The sequence below is a fragment of the Lissotriton helveticus genome, chromosome 2_1 (assembly GCF_964261635.1).
Source record: "Lissotriton helveticus chromosome 2_1, aLisHel1.1, whole genome shotgun sequence".
Taxonomy (NCBI): Eukaryota; Metazoa; Chordata; class Amphibia; order Caudata; family Salamandridae; genus Lissotriton; species Lissotriton helveticus.
In genome coordinates, this window is record NC_136059.1 from 36,288,535 (window position 1) to 36,310,454 (window position 21,920).

Sequence of the window (21,920 nt, forward strand, 5' to 3'; positions counted from 1 at the left end):
TCTGTCAGGTCTTGTCTTGGCTTAGTCGTAATGTTAACTACTTCCACACAATCATGTGGGTCTGGATTTGAACTAACTGATGGTAACAGTGTAGCAGGATTCAGAACGTTGCAGCGTCTAATTTCTATGTGTGGCTGGAACAGTGTCAATTCATAACCTGTTAAACGTGCAATTGTCAAGTGCTGAGTTTGTGTTCGGTTTAAAAGAACTTCTACTGAATGTGGAACTTGTACTGTCAGTGAATGTCCTAAAACTATGGAATCACTTTGTCTGATAGCTAGTGCTGTGGCTGCAACTGACTTGAGGCACGCAGGCAACGCCTGGGCGACTGGATCTAATGTGCTCGAAAAATAAGCACAGGGCTTGTATTGTCCTGCTTGATCTTGTGTAAGAACAGATAATGCTGTACCTTCACGTTCAGTAACGAAAAGTGTAAAAGGCTTACTGTAGTTCGGTGTAGCTAGAACTGGAGCTTGACATAGGGCTTTCTTTAACTCGTTAAAACTAAGTGTATGGTCAGATGTCCAAGGGAGGACAGTCGATACGGCTGCCTCCTGTGTCGTTAACTGTATCAGTGGCTTGGCTAGAAATGCATACTGGGGAATCCATTGTCTACAATAAGAAGTAAGGCCGATAAAGGCACGTACCTCCTTCTGGGTTCTGGGCTGGGGAAGACTCGCTATTAACTGGATACGGTCTGGTGTCAACTGCCTACCCCTCTTGGACAGCAAGTGTCCTAAGTATACCACTTGCTGGACACAGAATTGAAGCTTCGAAGGTGACACCTTGTGCCCCATCTCGGCTAGAAAATACAGGACTGCAAGGGATGCTCGCTCGCAGGCACGTTCAGAACGGGCTGTGATCAGTAGATCATCGACATACTGGAGCAGGGCAGTGTCAGTTGGCATGTGAATGTTGTCTAATTGTCTCTTGAGTGCTTGACTGTAAATACTAGGACTTTCTGTGAAACCTTGAGGAGCGCGTGTAAACATATAGCTCCTTCCATTTAAACAAAATCCGAAAAGAAACTGGCTGTCTGGATGAATTGGAACACTGAAAAATGCATTCTTGAGGTCTATGACAGTGAAAAACATGGCTTCGGAATCAATAGCAGTTAACAGGGAAGAAATATCTGGGACAACTGGGTACTGAGGAATAATACATTTATTAAGCTCTCGTAAATCAATCACTAATCGATATACTGGGGGTGCATTCGGATCAGTACGTTTCATGACTGGAATGATCGGAGAATTACATACATTGGAGTCAGTTTCTACAACTACTCCTTGAGCCATGAGCTCGTCAATAATTTTGGATAAGGCTGCTACAGCCTCGGGTGGCAATCTGTACTGTCTGATTCGGGGTAACACTACACCTGGTTTGAGAGTCACACGATGGGGTGTGATTTGCATGTAACCTACATCAGTTGGACCTTGCGCCCATAAATGCTGCGGAACATTAGACAATCTTGAATCAAAATCTCGTAATACATAGTGACCCTTAAAGTCACGTAGGAACAGACGTATTCCCTCTGGGGAACAGCAAATAACTGCACCTAACTCTTTCAGTGTCTTAATGCCTAACAGATTTTCTGGACATGACTTAGTAAGTAACAGATCAGTAGTACGGGACAATGGACCTACTTCTAGAGTAACTGGCTTTGATATCTCATTAATAATGGGTTTTCCTGAAAATCCAAGGGAAACATTTCTTGAGCCTGAGAGCGGAGCCCCTGGAACTTCGGCATGACTAATTGTGGTCCTACTTGCCCCTGTATCGATCAAAAACTTTCTGTCTTTCCCTAATACTTGACTGTGAACATAGGGACCTTCTTGATCTACAGGTATCTCGATGAGAGGCAAGCCTACCTCCATCTCTAGGCTGTTTCATGAATATGACTGGTACTCTGGATACTCAGACTGCGCATACTGGTACATCTGCGATGTGACATGCTGTGTTGCAGCAATAGGCTGCGGTGCGGGAACTGTCTGTTGTGCATTCTGTGACTGAGGAATCTGTGAAACTTGTTCTTGTCTAGGCGGACGTGGTCTTTCTTTAGTCTTACCAGTAGCTATGTTATGTTTCAGAACTGCACACTCGTTTATAAAATGACCTGGCTGTTTACAATAATTGCAGTTCCCTTTAACGGGAGCTGCAGGATGACTGGCTTGATTCGGACCCCTCTTCTGACTGTCTTGAGGAACAGTTTGTGCAACTAGCACTTTCATTTTCGTGTCTTTCATACGTTTTCTCTCGTGTTCTTGCTCTTCTCTGATTCTATTCTGGTGATACTGGAGCATCTGGAGCATCTGGGACGGGGTATTTGCTTGCCAGGTACTTTCGACTTTCAAAACTCGATTTTTAATTTGTGGACTTGAATTCTCGACTAATTTAGTAACGAAAAGGTGAGGGTATGACTCACTACTTGTCTTGAGACCACTGTTAATACTAAAACATTTCTCAAATCTAGAATAAAAATCACTAATATCTTCATCTTGTTTCTGTTTACAGGCTGAGATTGCATCCCAGTCTTCTTTTCTAGTTGTCAATAATCTGGGTAAAACTTGAATCAGTAATTCTGGTAATTCTTTACATTTATCTCCAAGACCGGTACCTGGTACTCGTGCCTTGTCTTCAGCTTCTAGAGCTGCCCAATCGATCTTTTTCTCTCCCACCTCCCATTCTTTTTCCTTTAGCTTTTCATATACCCCTGCGGGTAACAGGACCTTTAACATTTTAATGATATCTGGGTAAGTGTATTCTCCCATACGGAGCATGTCTTTTAATTCTCTATGGAACCCTGCTGGATCTTTGTCATGACAGGGAATTAATTTCTTCATTTCAAGAAGTTCCATCTTTGATATTGGAGTGTATACAAACACTCGTTGCATTACGCCACCCGCCCCTTGGACTGGGTGGACTTCTCGTAACGGATTCTGTCTGTCTATGTAGAATGGTTTACTTTCTGGGGGTGAGACATGAACGAAATGCGGGTTCAGAAACGTTCTATATTTGTGGCGCTGTTCTAGAATGACACTAATTAAATCGGTACCTAGACCTCTCCATCTATACTGGAGTAACTCGTTCAGGATATCATGCAACGGACCTGGGTCAGAATGTTGACCCTCATACAGAGTAATAAGGTGTTGGATCATATACATACCCACCAGTCGTTGCTCGGCTGGGGGCAGTTTCAGAAACATTTGTGCCACTATTTCGTCTGGAAAAGTGGTAGAATCAGTAATCCATCGGACTGCTGATCGGACTAGTTCTTGTTCATGCATGGTACTTAATTCACTGTAACCGACTCGTGATTTCAGAATGTGATCGGTAACTTGAAATACTTGTTCTAGGGAACCTTGTTCTGGTGCTGGATGATGAAAAATAGACTTGTGTTCTAGGCGTAAATGGCGATCTGGAAATCTAGATTTTCCTACATACGCTATTCTGGCGGGATTCTCGTCCTCTTCTTCAGGATCAGAGATACTTTCTTTCTCGCTTACTTGTGCTGCTTTACGCTGTTCGTGTAACCTTATTATTTCTTTACGAATTTTCTTGTACATACTCTCCATGGCACCGACGGTCTTGTGTTTACCCTCGGCTATATTATCACTCCACCTTGTCAGGATTCTCATTTCGGCGGGATCTTTAGACGGGTAATCTTGTTCTCTTATTAGACAATTTATCAGGAACTTTAATATCATGAGCTGGATCTCGGCTTTCCTTTGAGACATAATCTCGCCAATACTTTCTGGATCATCCCCTGTACGGATGAAACGATATATTCTGTCTAGATCTTCTTTCATATTCGGTAAGGTGACTAGATACTCGGTCACTCTCCTTACACGTACGGAATATAAAACCATATTATACTCGCCTGGGACTGGATCATAGACACATTCGCCAAGGGCTTGTCTGATTTCTGTGACAGACTTATTACTTTTAGGAGTACGCTGTGATGCTTGAGCATGTAATTCGAGTGCTGATAAACGCTTGTGTGGCGGCGGGGTTTGAGGAAGACCTCCTCCCGCGGCCCCTAAACTGGAATCGTCGACTGACATTCTTCGTCCTGGCAGAGTCGGTAATTGTAACGTGGGCTGGACTTGTATGGCGGACTGGACCGGGGGAGCTGTTAAGGGCACCCCGGTGTCTGGAGGAGCAGGAAGTGCCTGATTTACAGGGACTGGCGGAGCGCGAACAGGATTTGCATATTCTGGGACTGTGTCGTCCAAATAGGACGAAATAAAAATATCAGCTGCGGTCTGTTTGTGACGTAGCTTGGTCGGAACTAATGGCGGCGGGAAATTACTGGATGCCTCTGGGGTCGCTTTTGGCAAACCTTCGGCAAGGAGAGGATACATACCCTTAATTAGGGCATGCCTCTGTCTGTCTGACTGTTCGGCTTTGACTTGTTCACCTATCTCGATTAATTCTCTTTCTTGGGCTCGTTCTTGGGATTCTCTACTTAACTCTGACTTTCTGACTTCCTTTTCCGCTCTTCTATGAGCTTCCTTGCGCCATAACTCGATGGCATCTTTCTGTGACTGTCTGGCTTTCTTTTTCCATAATGCTTCTTCTACTCGCATGATACATTCGGCATCCCATGTACCCGATACGGGCCATCTATACTTTTCTTCTAACTGTCTGGTATACTCTACCCATAAATCTAGATACATTATGGCGCTTATGCCATGTTTCTGATACATAAAATGACCTGGACTGTCCCTAGGCGGGACAGGAACTGCTTCCTCTAACAGACCCTTTCTAGTTTTTAACTGACGTAATCTTGAAAAGAGCGGCATTGTAAACTTAAATCGGAACACAATACAATACACGAAGAACAATAACAAGTGGGAAAAACAATTCAGGCATACCACGACATTGGAATTACATTAAACAATATCATAACATAACAGTTCGAACAGAATATTACCTGAAAATACTGAAAACAGAAACAGAACAGATTTTCTCGAGAACGGAACAGACTAGAGTTACTGGATGCACTGCTGTAACAGTACGGAACATACCGGTCCCAAAAAGGGACGCATCAAGACCCGTATCCACCTAGGTGAACACTTCGTTTGTGAGTCTGGGCACCACCAACCCACGGACCAGGAGTCAATTTAGATTGGTCCTGTCTAGATACTACCCCAGCAATGGTACTCACCGGGCAGCACGGAACGGAAGGCCTCGAACGGGACTGGACTGCTACGACGACGAACTTCGGACTTCAGTTACGGGTGGGCCTCCGGATACCTCGGACCTTGGACTCTCGGCTTGGGCTCTGGTCGGGACTCGCCGCGTTCCTCCACCGTCTCGTTCGGATGCTGGACCGCCTCCTCCGTCTCCTCCGTGGGCCTGAGGGATACTTGAAGCAGAAATATCTGCACGTGGCCGGTATGTTTCCGTCACGGCTGCAGAGGGTCAGGGGGTCGGCGTGGCTTCACCGACGCGTGGGGAAAGGGCAAGTCCCTGTTCGGGCGCCATTATGTGGTATATAAATAAATAATACCGGATCTATTTTTGGATGAATGAATGAATAACAGATAGCTCAATAAAATAAGAGTCAAGATTCGAGGTAGTAGGAGTTTCTGCAGGTTTATTACAGCATAAGGACAGGATCAGGACAACCTGCATAGGAACAGAGGTAACAGGGCCCAGCAGGACAACTGGGGCCCAGCAGGGGAAAAGAGGCCCAGCAGCTGCTGGGGCCGGGTCTGGGATGAGCGCGCTGACTTTTAATAATAATAATTGACTTATATACATAGCGCAAACACATAGCATTACATTGCAGTAGGCGTAGCAGTGGGTGGAGCAGAAGGCGTGACGCGTAGCAGTCGCGAAAGATAACAGTAAAAAGAGGTGTAACTGGGAGTATACTTAGACATGTGATGCAAACGTAACAGAATATGTCATGAATGGGGCGGAAACATTGGAGGGGGCTACCTAAGGAGCCGGGACCTCTAACCTAATGGTGCGCGAAAAACTGGCAATGACGTGTTACTAGGAGAAGCTGGGGGCTACGAACTCTGTGCTAGGAGCAGAGACTAGAGTCTGGAGGGTCGGAGCGACATGTACCTAAACCCTATCTGGTATCTGATGTTTAGGGAACATGTTGATATAAACTAGAAGTCGTGAGGGGAAAAACTAACTTGACTCTAAGACTGGACCATGCATTATTCTACATGTAGTGCGTGATGAAGAATATTAAATGACCATTAATACAGTATTTCTCTAACGTGGAGACGAGAAGGCTAGACAATGACGGAAACTATTGATGCAGTTCAGTAGCTTAGGAATGCAGAAGAGGAGGACTGAACTGATAGCTGGAATCATAACATACTCTTGGCAGACTCAGAGGCAGAGCCAAGCTGCACCGGGCACTGCGAGGCAGGAAGTAAGTGAAGGGTCGAGGATACAGGTGGGGGCTGTATCGCTCCTCAGCGAGGCTTTCAGGAGACAGGAGCTGAATCTGTGGTCCGGGCCCTTTTGAGGCCTGGAAACGGGGACTTTATAATGAAATAACGTGCACACTGGGAAACGTGGCAACATAACTTTACATAGGCCTGATATTCGTAGTATTCACGAGGACTGGAAACTGACATATCAGAGGTGGACACAACTGTAATTGCGTCATTAATCGGACATGGGGAATAACATATGCATATTGGTCATGCACACATAACATATGATGGATGAGGCGTAGGGACACAGAACATGGCAAAATTTACTTTTCCACAAGGAGGTGCAGCTACTACTCGAACAGCCAGGTCTTGAGAAGTCTCCTGAAGGTCAGCAGGTCCTGGGTCTGTCGCAGGTGGATGGGGAGGGTGTTCCATGTCTTGGCGGCGAGATGGGAGAAGGATCTGCTGCCGGTGGTTGATCGGTGGATGCGCAAGACATTTGCTAGGGCAAGGTCAGCAGAGCGAAGTTGGCCGTTTGGGGTGTAGAGGGTGAGGCGTTTGTTGAGGTATGCTGGTCCGGTGTTGTGAAGCGCTTAGTGAGCATGGGTGAGGAGCTTGAAGGTGATCCTCTTTTTGACTGGGAGCCAGTTCAGGTCTTTCAGGTGAATGTTGATGTGGGTGTGGCAGGGAATGTCAAGGATGAGGCATGTGGAGGCGTTCTGTATGCGTTGGAGTCTTTTCTGGAGTTTAGCCGTGGTTCCTGCGTAGAGGGCGTTTCCGTAGACCAGCCTGCTGCTAACGAGGGCCTAGGTGACCATCCTTCTGGTTCCGGTGGGGATCCATCTGTAGATCTTGCGTAGCATGCGGAGGGTGTTGAAGCAGGAGGAGGAGACGGCGTTGACTTGCTGGGTCATTGAGAGCAATCAATCCAGGATGAACCCCAGGTTGCGTGCGTGCGTGGTTGGTGGGTGTGAGTGCAGCACCCAGGGCGGCTGGCCACCAAGAGTCATCCCAGGCGGAACAAACATAGAAGGAGGACTGTTGAAAAACTGTTACAATCTCGTGAAGTGCTGACTGGAAGCTGTTGAAAATTAAGACATTGGCAACTTTTTTTTCTTTGCCTAAAAGACTACGGTGATTACTTTGTTTATTTTAATTCAGTTGTAGCATTATGTCTGTGCAAGGACTACCTGCTACCCCAGTGGATTTGCAGGATCCAGGACTTCAGGTTGTGGTTTAGTAGGATTGTAGGGAATCCTTTGAAACATATTTGGAAACCATAGGAGGGAATGTGTTTGTAGCAAAAAGGAAGCTATCTATGTTAAAACATAGTTTAGGAGTAGAAGATAGAAAGGTTCTGAAAACTTTACCAATGTCCATTAATGATGGAGGTATTAATGGAGAAGTTGGGCCAGACGTTGGTGGAATTGAGGATGAGTATATTAGTGCCATGAAAGTACTGGAAGAGTAAGTATAGTGGTGGAAAGGCACACATTTTTCTCTCGTGCTCAATCAGCTGGCAAATATAGTGAACAATATGTTACTGTATTAAGAACTTTGGCAGCTTCGCGCAGATTTAAGAAATTGCATGTAAAGATCATCAGGGATCAAATGACTAATTAAACGAAAATGAAAGAAAAAAAAATCTATTGGTGTTAATGGGTCCATCACTGGAAAAAAAGATTGACATTGCAAGGCTGATTGAAAACATCTCGATTTGTCAAGGAGCTCAGCAAAAGTCAGTATAAGTGATCTGAATGATGAGAGGGATGTTAATGCATTGCAAAATTCAGAGACGAAGAAAAATAAGTCAGTGGGATACAATGCACTGGAGGTACAAGGTGCTACAAGAAAAAAAAAAATGTTTCAGGTGTGGAAGTACAAGACATCTGGCTGAGTCAGCTGCGTCTCCTGCAGTCAAGGCTAGATGTTACAAGTTTAAAAATGGGGAAGTTTCGCTAGGGTGTGGAGGAAGGGCAATTCCAACAAAGGTGTGAGGAAGGTGAATCTAATTAGAGAACAGGAGAGTGCGAAATTAAGACACATCAATGACGTTGACTCAGATGAAGAGGAGGTTATGGTATGGATTGAGGAACATCTTCAAAGAAAAAAAAAATAATTACTTCAAAAAGTGACGTGGATCAGGGTGACGCTCATCATCCACCTAAGAGCAAAGTATTGAAGAATGAATCGGAGGTTTACATGTGGGATGATTCCTGCTCTCCATATACATTGACAAATCTTTTTGGGAGACTGTAAAACAATGTGATGTGGAACTGCAAGGGTATTGTGGAGTGAAACTTTCAGTAATTGGATATTTTGTAGCAAACTTAAAGTACAAAAACAGGAACACTGTGGGAAAAGTTTATGTTGAGAAGGGAAAAAACATTATTGGGGTTGAAGGAGCAATGTGCGTTGGGGATATAACTTGCTCCCACTGACCCCGATCTAGTATTGCATATGGAAAAATGGAAAGCTAGTTATCCCAAATTATTTCCTCAGGAGTTATGATGTTTAAAAAATGTGATCATTGAATTATTCTGAAGGAAAGTGCAACTCCAAAAGTACATAAGGTACAAAATGTTTCATTGGCCCTACACAAGAAATTGAAAGACAAGTTGGAGAGGTTGTGCAAAGTGGGAATCATAGAGCCCATTGAATCATTTGAGTGGCTCAGGGCCATTGCTTTTGCAATTAAACCTAATGGCGAGTTAAGGATTTTCGTAGATCTGAGAGATTTGAATAGCATCTGGGTGGATCAGCATCCTTTGCCTCAAATCACTGAAATGGTGGGGTATTAAGGATGCCAAATGTTTCACCGCATTGGACCAGTCAAACGCATATCACCAGGTGCAATTACATTCTAATTCATAGCTTCTGACATCCTTTATCATGCCCGAGGGGGCATATCAATTTGCACGCATGTCAGTTGTCCTAACTTCGGCATCTGCCATTTTTTAAAGAATTATGCAAAGTGTTTATCAAATGTATTGTTTTTTCAGAACATTTTAGTATGGGGTCCTAATAAGACACAGCATGATTTAGCCTTGGAAAAAGTGTTGGAAAAATTAGATGGATCCGGGTTAACGACATGGATTGACAAATGTAAATTTGAACACAAAGTCTGGTGCATACATTTTCATGCAAGGTATTAAACCTAAGATTAGACTAATTGAAGCCAGTGCAAAAACACCTCAGAAGGGCTGGCCTTAGGCATGTGCAAACTGTGCAACTGCACAGGGCCACCAAACCCCAGGGGCCACCACGCCAATATATATCCTTAATATAATAATCCTCTGAGGATGGATACATATTTGCGTGGTGGCCGGGATTTGGTGGCATTTCAGACAGACTTTCAAAAAAGTGGTTTACCGCTTCAGGTGAAAGTTCGACCAAGTTGGAAAATGCCGCAACTGTGCAGTCGTGAGAATGATTGCTATCATCGATGTCAGGATCAGCAATGCTCACAGAAGGTCGTACCTGGGTGATGTTGCTCTCATCTTGTACTTCACTACCCTTTAATCGCAGTGGTGAAGTCTCAACGAATGCCGTCATCAGAATGGGTAGCCGCTGGGGACAACACGATGCATGAGCCGTTACAGGACTTAGCAAAGTATCTGTATCCAATGGTACTGCTGATGGTAGTGTAAGACAGACGTCCAACACGCATTCTTCTCCGCGTAGCATACATCGAAGCACAGGTAAGATGCAATTCTGCCAGATGGGTCTGAATGAAAGAAACCAGGTCATATTTAGATCTCTTAGCCGGGCTAATCCAAGGACTTTAGTTATTCGGTCCCGATAGCGTATAGCTAGGATCGTTTCTTCCATCGTTGCTGGAGTTTTTTCTGCGACTTGGCTAACCATATCAAAGCAGAAGTATCAAAAATAAAATGCCTGCTACGAGTCCCAACAGAAGTGGTAGGCCGCCAAAGACAGAATGGACAAAATTAGGAACAATGCCCAGAACTGTTTGGAAGGGTGTTAACAGTCCCGAAAAAATTGTCTTAAATATATGTGGGATACCGCTGGTATCAGACATATTTAGGATTTGGCTTAGCATTTCTGCGAAATGCAGGGGGCAATTTGTTGAACCCGCACATGGCCGCTAGATTTTTGAGGCGGGCATGATACGTGTCTAACGACTCCTCAGTTAACTGTCTTGCTTGTCGGAATATGAATCTTTCGTAGTCCTGGTTGGCCATGGGCTCGAAGTGTGCATTCAGAGCATTTAATAACGTGTGGTGGTTCTTCGGTGTGATTTCCACCAGTGTTTTAGCTATGTTGTGGACATCCTTGCCTCCCAGGTGAAGGACCATGGCCCTTTTCTGATCTTTATGTACCTTCATGGCTTCAAAGAATATTAATAGACAATCTACGCAGTTCTTCCATTTGGGTGCGAGTGACGAGGGTGAGCCCTCCACCAAGAACGGTTCTATTGGGGGTATCGTGGCCATGTCGGGTGCAGGGACGCGTAACTGGTCGTGTGGTGACTGTGGTACTGTCTCTCTGCCTTATTCCTTTGGGCTGGCCCTCTGGAGAACCCCTCCTGACTGTGCCCGTGTTGATTTGGTGGAGCCAATGCTTGATGGCTCAGGGCTGACCTGGTTTGCCGGTTGAGGTGATTATTTGCCCTTGTGGCTGGTGTTTCTAGAATGGGGGCACATGTTGCCTCCTGTGTGGGCCTCTATGCTCTATTTCAGTGTCACTGGGCCTCCTTGGGGGCTGGTGGCTCTTGAATATGGGGCACGTGCTGCCTCCTATGTGGGCCTCCCTGTTCTCCTCCTGTGTTATTGGGCCTGCAGGGCCTGTGGGTAGGCTTTCCCCACCTTGTCCGACTCTCGTGCTGTCCACGTGGTGATTGGGGGCTTGATGCCAGGCTCGGGGTGAGTTGCACAGGTCTTGGGGCCTTGCGTGGGAAAGACAGGTGGCTAGGGCCTCTCACGCCTCCCCCTCCTGCCGGGCTCAAATCAGGGAGCACATGCCCTCTGGGCGAGACACTGCGGTGACAGAGGCCGATGCACAGCCAGAGCGGGGCCGTTCTTCCGCGGGCCGACGTGCCTCACCTCACGCGCGCTGCCGATGCAGCCGCGACTTCAGGTTCTCCTGCGTGATGCACGAAAACGTCCGCACAGCGTGCCGCACGCCGGGGCACAAGCGCTGCGAGCCAATGGCACAGCTCGTGGCTGCCCCACAGCAGGATAGGCGACACGCAGCGAGGGCACGCCCACCGTCGTCGCCAGCTGTTGTGTCGTCCAGGGGTGCGTGTTCTTAGCGTAGGGTTAAGGAACATGATGGGGGCATGTGCACAGTGTGCAAGACTATTGGGCCCAACAATAATCACTCGGACACAGTGTGTGCTTCTCGGTCACCTCGCCATCGCCAACTGGCGTACGTGCGTGCGTAGACCATATTTATTAAGCCAGGTCATATGGTAGTGACGTATTACGCCTGTTACGCCACAGGCTGAAACACAACAGAAGGCCCCTGCTAATATGTGAGTTTAGACCACCACTTGTACAAAGCTATCACTTTTTATAAGTACTTCTCAGATCAGTCCTATAACGTTCCCTGTTAATGTCAGATCATCCACACGTTAAAGAAATAAATTTTTGTGAACTTTGAAGACTCGCTATCATATTTTACGTGTTTTTTTGTATTTGGACATGTGATTTATGGTGGTTTGTAAATATTTTCAGGGCTCGGCTCGTGCACGGCTCTAAGATCCCAGCCAGTCCCTTGGCTCGACCCTCCCTGTTCATTTGTTGGATTGCCTGCCTATATTCTGCACACAAATTGTTTCATAAAGAAGCACAACGCCTCTTCAGGGATAGTAAGTTCTATTTAAATACAATGTAAATGAACATTTGGCAGCGAAGCATGCTCCATTTCTCCACCCCGCCCCCCTCTCTCAGTCCAGCCCTCCGAACCCGATGAGTTAGTGGAGGTGGGGGGGGGGACAGACATGATTGTTGAGAGACAGGAGCGAAGTGAACCGCGACTGTCAGATATTTCAGCCTGGGCCTGGAAGTCAGACTTGACCCTCCTGGAGAGGGCGGGGGAGAGGGGCACGGCTGCCCTCCCGGGATTGCTCCCACCTGGGGGGGGGGGGGTTGAATACACTCAGGTGAAAGTGAAAGCACAGAACACGTACACTGAGTTGTTAAGTTTTTGCTGTCTCCTCACTTTGCTGGCACTTAGACGTGCCATGTTGCCCCCATGGGCATGTGTCACTGCGCAGGGTGGGAAGGCCTCCCAAGGCGCTAGCCTGCTGTGAAGAGCAGATGGCCCCTCCGAGTTACCTCTCTCCCCTCCTGCCCCCCCACCTCCATTACCTCACCCTTTCTTCTGTTACCTCCCACCCCCCACCTCCCTCTCACCCCAGTCCACCCCCTTACTTATCCCTCAGGCACCTGGCCACCCTTCCCTCCACCTCTCTTACTCCTGATAACTCCGCCTCGACGTGATGTATCCCTGCTCCTCGGCTCTCTCTGTCCACTCCTGCTCTATCCCACCCCCACCCCCGTCATCTCCCCTCTACATCAGTTCATCACCCACCTCCTGCCCCTTCTCCTCACTGCCACACTCTCGCATCTTTACCCTTGCCCTCTCTTACCACTTTTACCCCCTTCCTTTACCCATATCTCTCCACCTCCGGTCTAGGGAATAAGTATGAATGGAAGTCGTGGGAGCAGTTCAGGTAAGACAGAGTAAACACAGACACTGGAATAATGTGGGAAATGATTCTTTAACCAGAGAGGTCTGCCCTATCGATACACAACACTTACCACACCTTACATCCTATAGCTCCTGCCTTCACTAACAAAAGCATAACAACCAACAATCCAATCTCCCGTAAGTTTGCACATAAAACTACTTATCACAAAAGACCTTCGACTTAACCTCTGATTTCCAGAAAACTGCCCGAACATATTCTCCCATTATTATAAATCTGCTACCCAGATGACTAGAATTTGTGAGCGCTTGGCCACTGTAATCACTCTACCAGCGCAGCACCACCTCAGCACTAGCACAGTGCAGTACCACCTAACTAACAACGCAGCACTACCAACAACGCAGCACTACCTTAACATCAGTGCAGCACCACCAACTCAGCACCATGGCATCACCACAGCGTCACTCAGCGCTGCCACAGCACCACCTCAGCACCACCTAAGCACCAGAACAGCACCACCTCAGCATCACTAAACACACCAGTATCACTCAGCAACACCTGAGCACCACCTCAGCACAAGCACACCACCACCTTAGCACTGCGTCAGTTTAACACCGCAAGACCTGAACATCAGTGCAGCACCAGCGCAGCGCGACCTCAGCACCAGCAGAGCACCACCTCAGTACCAGCACAGCACCATCTCACTACCAGTCCAGCACTACCTCAGCATCAGTGTAGCATCACCACTTCAGCATCAGCGCAGCAACACCACCTCAGCATCATTCAGCGCCACCACACCATCACTCAACAACACCTCAGCACCAGTGCAGAATCTCCTCAGCATCACTCAACACCACCTCGGCATAAGCCCAGCACCACCTTTGCATCAGTGCACCACCGCCAGCGAAGCACCAACTTGCCACCAGCACAGCGCCACTTCAGCATTAGAGCAGCACCAGCACAGCACCACCAAAGCATCACTGAGCACCAGCTCCGCACAAGCACACTACCACCATAGCACCGTTTCAGTATAACTCTGCAACACCTGAGCATCAGCACAGCATCACCTCAGCACCAGGACAGACAAACTAGAAGACATTCTATATGTTTTTTTTTAGGGTCAATCAGTTGTTCATAATGTCTACTTGCTTATATATAAGGTGACATAAATGCTATTAAAACTTTATTAGAACTTTTCTACATGCTGCACAGAAGCCATACTGCTCCATTACATAGCTTAAAGACATTGGTAAAGCCAATAGCTCTGGCAAAACACTTGTCCCAAAGGCGAGAACCATTTGCGTTTCTTTATCCCTCTAACAAGACAACTGCTAACTACCTTCCAGTTGAGAAAGCGGGCTTAATCCTACACTGGGCTTTAAGTGGTATGAAAAAAACTGGGGGAGGGTCTCTCAAAGGAGCGTGGCCAATGTAAATAAGGGTGTGGCTTAAAAACACATAAGCTAAAAATCTGTGCTTTGCATAGTGTGCCGCCCGACTTATATTTTGCTGTTTCGGTCATCCAGATATATGATACAACAAGTAACATCCTACCTACAACAAGCTAGGACTATTGGCTTTGTCAATGGTTGTTAGTTGCATAAGATAGAAAAGCAGCAACTAAGGCTATTATATAATATTGAAAAAGCTTCCACTGAAAGCCCTGTTGAGTGAAATACTGAGCTATACAGCTTGACTGTCTGTAGTAAAATGAAGAAAACTGATTGAATTGTTTAGTTAACAATACAAAGTTTCAGATAAAATAGTCTTCGCTTTATTAATCATCATCAACATCTTTATTATCAATCACTGGGGGTATAGCCAATAGATCTCGCCTTTGGGACCTTATAAGTGTTTAGCCATGCAACAGTTGATGTTGTTGCACCAAGGATATTGTGTTGGATAACTAAACACTTATAAGGTCCTAAAGGCGAGACCTATTGGCTATGCCAATGCTTGTTTTACAAGTTGTATAAAATTGAAAAAGTTTAATTGTTTTTCATCCGAATTTAAATGTAAAGCATCAATTTTAAAGCCAACTTTAAATACCTTTTAGCTAAAGCATTATTCAATGAAACATCTGATCGATGCCAGTATTAAAAAAAATATTTTAAAGAAGGTTTTCAACAGTGAATTGTTTAAAGAAGAACTGGTGAATATTGGTAAAAATGTAGGTATGAGACTGACAAATTCACAGGGCAATCCAACCATGGAATTACCTCTTCCCATCTGTTTTAAGCTTGTGAGTAGATTTGTGCTGACACTCTTCACGCATGTAAATCCTTTTTTCAGACTAAATCCACTGTTTGCACATGTAAGCCAAGCTAACATTTACATGAACACCTTTTTCATTTTGGGACCATTTAGATCTTGCAGAGTTCATCTAACATGAAAACATTTATTGATTTAGCACTTGTTATACGCTTACACTGATGGCAAATAAAAGAGCTGGGTCAGTGATGAGAAGCGATTTGCCAAAGTTGTAATCTAAGTGATCAAGTTCCTACTGAAAAGCAGTGACAGTGTTGATCAATTAAAATGTGTTTTACTGAAAACCAGAAACCATTTATCTACAATTCCACAGCCCTGTTCATTCAAAGCACGCTGCCATGAATGAGCGTGCATCTTGAGATCATCTTTGAATGGGTTTGCAAAAACAGAAATAAAGCCAGACCCATTCACAGGTGCACTAGCATGAGGACGGCCATTTTCGATTTGGGGAAAACATTTTATGACACCAGATGACATGGTAGATGCTCCAAACTTTAAAAGTAATAAAAGTGGAAGGTGTCCCAAATGGGGAGGGGTGGAGGCACAATGGTTGACCCAGGGCCATGGGGCCATTACATGCATTTAAGAAAAAAAACACCAGTAGCAGTGGGGGATTGAGGTGCAGTGTGGTGAGTAGGATTACCACTGATACTGCCATTCCTAACTCACAGCCGCAGTTACGGAAACATACCGGGATCCTGCACCCAGCGCACCTGCAGGACCCTGGAGTAGAGGCTTTGCTTCCTCACCCTGTTGAGGCGGAAGGAAAGGATTCTGGCAGAATTGACTCACCTTCAAGAAGCTCTTGGCTGCAGCTCGACACTGCTGGTGATACTCCAGGTGTGTGATGGTTTCTCAAACTCCATCTTTCTTCTGGGCCAAGGCTGGCCGACCACCAAAGCGCTCAATGGTTCTCTGGAACATCTGGTGCACCGTGATGGGTGGATCCGCCGCAGGCCCCGTGGCGTCCATGCGCAGCCTGACCGCCCCATCCCTTTCAGTCGCCCAGAAGCTGCTGGCGGGTTCAAACCTGGGCTCTAGGAGGCCTCCGTGATCCAAAGTGACGCTGGTCAATTCATCTGAAAAAAGCAAAGGGCATGTTAGGGAAGCGTGTGCTACTGAGCCCTGCGGGCTCTCTTCAGTTCTACACTTAGCCGATCTAGAGCACACCTATGGGACAGACTCTTAGCACAGACTATATGATGCACTTTATCCCACCACTAGGCCCACTCAGTAAAGTATGCCATTGTGCATACTAGCCATGCAAGACCATGTGATACCGAGCTGGCTTTATACAACACAAGCACAAAAGATGTCATGACCACGGAAGAGCTATCGAGATGGGCACGGTCCACTCTGGTGGTCCAAGGAGACTAGATGAAAACTGCGATCGATGGGGAGAGGGCTATCAACGACTCCTGCACCACAGCTGCTTGAGCCCAGGAAAGGACACTCGCCTGATGTGCAGATCTGAACCAACAAAGACCCATCAAGAGGCCTTTGTCTGGAATACATCTGAACCTTTTCCAGAGTGGGAGAGGCACTCTTAAATATACTTCCAACCCTGGAACCAATGCTTCCCCTCGCTTTCCAGGCACTATATCTAGATTTACAGAAAGATGGCAACATCATAGCCTTGTTGGCATTAAAGCACTGGTAAAAGCAGAGAAGCTATGAGAGCTCCGATATGAGAGTGCTGCCATACCTTTAGACCCCACTGCATTGCACAAAAAAGGACAATTTTATGTTTTGATTCTTACAGGACAAATACATTTTTCAAGCATCTTCTCCTTTGGACTAGAAATGATTTTCATAAAATTGCTAACCCTTGCCCATGACAGACTTGTAATGTAATGTTCATTCATTCATTCATTCATTTGATAACTTTATTTCGGTCATTGACCATAAAAATGCAGATAAAATACATACACAAATGCACAATCAATAAAAGGAGAAATAAATAACAGACTGTGAGACTTGGCCCTTTCCCCAAAATTTTTCGCCTTTTTATTTCCCTTTTAAATCGGAATGCCCTCATGGTAACAACAATGTATAGGCCTTGTGTAGTGAGGAAAGCCCTGTGTACTGTGAAACTGATGTTAAGATGCAGGTGTCTTATACCCCTAACATGGCTGCCACTGACCACTGCTGCTGCAGCGGGGTTTAGTGGGCGCATTCTAGTGGCTAGAGCCTGGCTGGAACCCTCCAAACAATGTATCAACTTAGCCTGCCAGCCTGCCCACAGGTAGAATGGTGGAACCTCCTAGAACCCCCTGGAACCTTCTGGAACAGGTGAGGTGACACCAACTGCCACTGCCAACTGGCACTGTATAAGGAAAGGAAGGAAAACTTTCCTGTCAGAGTGACTGAGGGGAAGACCTGGGGAAGAACCTACGCAGGAGGATAGGCAGTGGGGGTCAGGGCAGGGTCTTATGATGCTGGAAATGACAGGGCCTAGAGTGCTGCTTTACAAGTATTGAGGCATCCTGTACCCCCCCACTGACCTAACCCCGGGGAAGGGAACCCCCAGGGACCACTTGAGGGGATTGGCTGAGGAGATCTAACACCAGCCACCAACTTAACCCCCTTCAAGGAAACAAGAAACCAAAGGGCGCAAGAAACATCACGCCAACAAGAAACTAAGCTTCTATTTACAAGGGCGCAAGAAACATCACGCCAACAAGAAACTAAGCCTCTATTTACAAGGGCGCAAGAAACCTAAAGCGCTAAGAAGAAATTAAATCATCACAGGACTTTTGAAGAAGCAAACAGGTATTGGCGCGGTACTGACCCTGCGTTTCCTGATGTCACCTGGGGTCTCCCTTGCTAACCTGCTACTGGGGTGTCACCTGTCCTGTATATCTAGCGCTGCCCTTGCTGACCCTGTGAAGAGCGCTGAAGTAATGGAGGGGGTTGCTGCCTTCTGAAGCGCTATATTTGCCTGAACTGCAGCACCCTGAACTGAATGTTATTAGACCTGCTGGTCTTGCCCCCACCTCGTGTGGGCCAAAGCGCTATAGCCCTGCACCCTGCTGTCTGTGAAGCGCTAGAATCCTGGGCGTGATTCCTGCCTGAAGCGCTATATTCTGTGGTGCCCTTCAGCAGCGCTACCTGGAATGAACTGTCTGCCGAGCGCTACCTCTGCTGTGAATTGCCTGCTATATCGTAGCGCTGTGAATCCTGAAAAGCGCTATCCCCCTGAAGCGCTGTGTCACCAAGAACTTCTGTGGCTCTAGAAGTTGCTGCCTTCTGAAGCGCTGACTCCCTGCTCCCCCAACGCTCCTTTGCTGTCCCTGTGAAGAGTGCTGAGGTACTGAAGGGGGTTGCTGCCTTGTGAAGTGCTGTACCTGCAGGGTGCTATTATCTAAACCTGATTGCCTGCTGAAGCGCTGTCCCCAGCATTGCCTGTGGCCAAGCGCTGTCATGTGAGGAACTGAGGTAGTGCCCAGGGAAGCGCTGTAATTTCACTCCAAGCGCTTTCTTGAATGTCCCATAGAAGCGCTGTAATTGTGCCTCCAAGCGCTCTCTTGTAAGCCCCAGAGAAACGCTGTATTTTTGACCTTAAGTGCCCACCTGTTGGCCCCTATGTGCCTCTAGTGACGTGGAGGCCATTAAGTTACTGTTTATGCCTGAGGACCGGCTTGCCATTCATGAACTGTTTGGGCCCTGGTTCCGGCGTAGGCCTAAAGACATACTGAGTTCATCTGCGATGGCTTAGCCCTGCATAGGGGAGTCCAAGGCATAGTAAAATGCTCATTGAGAATGCTTTACTGAATTGCTTATTGAAATGTTCACCTTAATTAACAGAAATGTTTTACTAATCTAAAGCAAGGCTTGTGCTTGCTTAATGAGATGTAGCTCTCTAGCAATGAGTAATGTTCTATTTATAAGTTACTTAATGAAATGCCTATGCCTGATTCCTTCCCTGTAATGTTTACTCCTGATTAGGGGGATGTTACCTATGATTGGGGAAGAGTTTTGAAGTGGTTATTCCTGCTTGGAACCAGGATTATTCTGAACTATAGAAGTTTTATTACACCCCTGCCCCAGTGTTATAACCTCTACTTATTTACAGGATTACTCTTGGGTGCTGAGAGGTTTATGCCTGCTTAATGTAGGAATTAGAATGTTGATCCTGGCCTGGGGGTGGAAACGCCAACAGCTGCATAATGAACTGTGTCTGCTGACTAATGAAACATTTATTCATGTTGGTTGAAAGGTGGAGCACATGCCCACAGTTATGGAGTGAGGTGCTCCTTGCTTTAAAATAAATGTTTACATTTACTAAAAGGCTTTACATGCATAAACCAAGTCTTCTAAGCTCAGGCTTGCTTGTTAAAAATGGTTATCTCTGCCTTGAAGAGTTGTTAACTGTTGATTGCTGAGTAGGGGAACGTTAATGCTATAAGGATATAGTTACACTGCCTAATGAGATGTTTTATCCGCAGTGGCGTGTTTTTATTCCTGCCATAGGAGTTTCATTCCTGCCTAAGGAAATGGTTAATGAAATGTTTTACCCTCAGTGAAGTGTTTTACTTCTGCTAAACTGATTATCTCTATTGCAGGAAATGTTTTACCTGTAAGCTCCTGATTAATAGGGGGAAGGCCCTGCCTGTTCAGGCATCAGGTAATAGGATGGTGTGTGATGCCTAAAGAAATACTTTATGCCTAATGAAAGGTGTTGACCTCATTTGAGGCAATGTTTACTCCTGCCCAGGGAAGGGTCTCATACCCCTGCTATAACAGAGATCTACTTACACCTGCTCAATGTAGGGATTTCTACTTCCCTGATGGAATGTTGGTGTAGCTGTGGTAAATAAATAAATAATACCCTATTTTTGAATGCATAAATGAATAACAGATAGCTCAATAAATAAGAGTCAAGATTCGAGGTAGTAGGAGTTTGCAGGTTTAATACAGCATAAGGACAGGAACAGGACGACCTGCACGGGAATAGGATGGCAGCTGCCGGGGGGCGGGATCGGGACAAGGGAAGCTAGCTTTTAATAACAGTACATGAGCATATATACATAACGCAAACACATAGCATTACATTGCAATAGGCGTAGCAGTGGGTGGAGCAAGAGGCGTGACGCGTAGCAGTCGCGAAAGATAAGGGTGAAAGTAGGTGTAACAGGGCGTACACATAGACATGTGATGCAAACGTAACAGAATATGTCATGAATGGGGCGGAAACCATGGAGGGGGCTACCTAAGGAGCCGGGACCTCTAACCTGATGGTGCGCGCAAACTGGCAATGACGTGTTACTAGGAGAAGCTGGGGGCTATGAACTCTGTGCTAGGAGCAGAGACTGAAGTCTGGAGAGTCAGGGCAACATGTACCTAAGCAGTATCTAGTATCTGATGTTTAGAGAACATGTTGATATAAACTAGAAGTCAGGAGGGGAAAGGCTAACAGACTCTAAGACTGGAGCATGCATTATTCTACATGTAGTGCGTGATGAAGAATATTAAATGACCATTAAATGCAGTATTTCTCTTACATGGAGACGTAGAGGCTAGACAATGACGGAAACTATTGATACGATTCAGTAGCTTAGGAATGCAGAGAAGGAGGGCTGTACTGATAACTGGAATCATAACATACTCTTGGCAGACTCAGAGGCAGAGCCAGCCTGAACCGGGCACTGTGCGGCAGGAAGTAAGTGAAGGGTCAGGAACACAGGTGGGGGCTGTATCGCTCCTCAGCGAGGCTTCAGGGGACAGGAGCTGAATCTGGTGTCCGGGCCCTTTTGAGGCCTAGAAACGGGGACTTTACAATGAAATAACGTGCACACTGAGAAACGTGGCAACGTAGCTTTACATAGGCCTGATATTCGTATTATTCACGAGAACTGGAAACTGGCATACTAGGGGTGGACACAACTATAATTGCGTCTTTAATCGAACATAGGGAATAACATATGCATATTAATCATGCACAGATAACATATGATGGAGGACGCGTAGGGACACAGAACATAGCAAAATTTACTTTTCCACATTCCCTCCTTGTCACTACGTTTCCTTCAGGAAACATCAATATTCATGATACCATCTATCATTTCATACAGTATCATTTGCTCGTCTCGAATTTTCTTGGAACGGGATTTAGAACGGGGCTTGAGACTAGGAATACAAGAGGTAGCACAAATGCCGCAAATCGCAGGGCCACATTGTATACAGAGGCAGCAGCTAAATATGATCGCTACTGCAATACCTAGAAAGGACAAGACTTTCCATCCCCAGGCGGAAATTATATTCCAGAACCAACCGGACCATGTCCAGGTGCCTGGATCTTGGTGTAACAGATGGGCAATTTTATGGAGTCTGGTTATAGCTGAATAAACAGACGGCGCGTTATTTGGAATGAAAATGCAGCAACTAGATCCGATGACTCTACAGGCCCCGCCCCTATCGGCCAGTATGACGTCAAGGACGAGACGATTTTGGAGCACGACAATTCTCATAAAGGATTGTTCTTCGGTTAAATTACTTAGAGCAGAAGTAGTCTCAATTACTACTGCTTCGAGGGTTCTGGTTAATCTACGTATCAGTTTACTATTCAC

The 21,920-nt window shown here is 46.1% G+C and overlaps 1 long non-coding RNA gene across 1 annotated transcript in view; it reads right to left on the reverse strand.

Annotated features, from left to right (window-relative positions):
* The window catches only part of LOC144817686 (uncharacterized), a 227,798-nt gene that overhangs the window by 25,249 nt on the left and 180,629 nt on the right, over positions 1-21,920 (reverse strand). Inside the window, exon 2 of the long non-coding RNA XR_013606942.1 lies at positions 16,144-16,430. This is a non-coding gene — a long non-coding RNA (uncharacterized LOC144817686). The remainder of the gene's footprint in view (positions 1-16,143; positions 16,431-21,920) is intronic.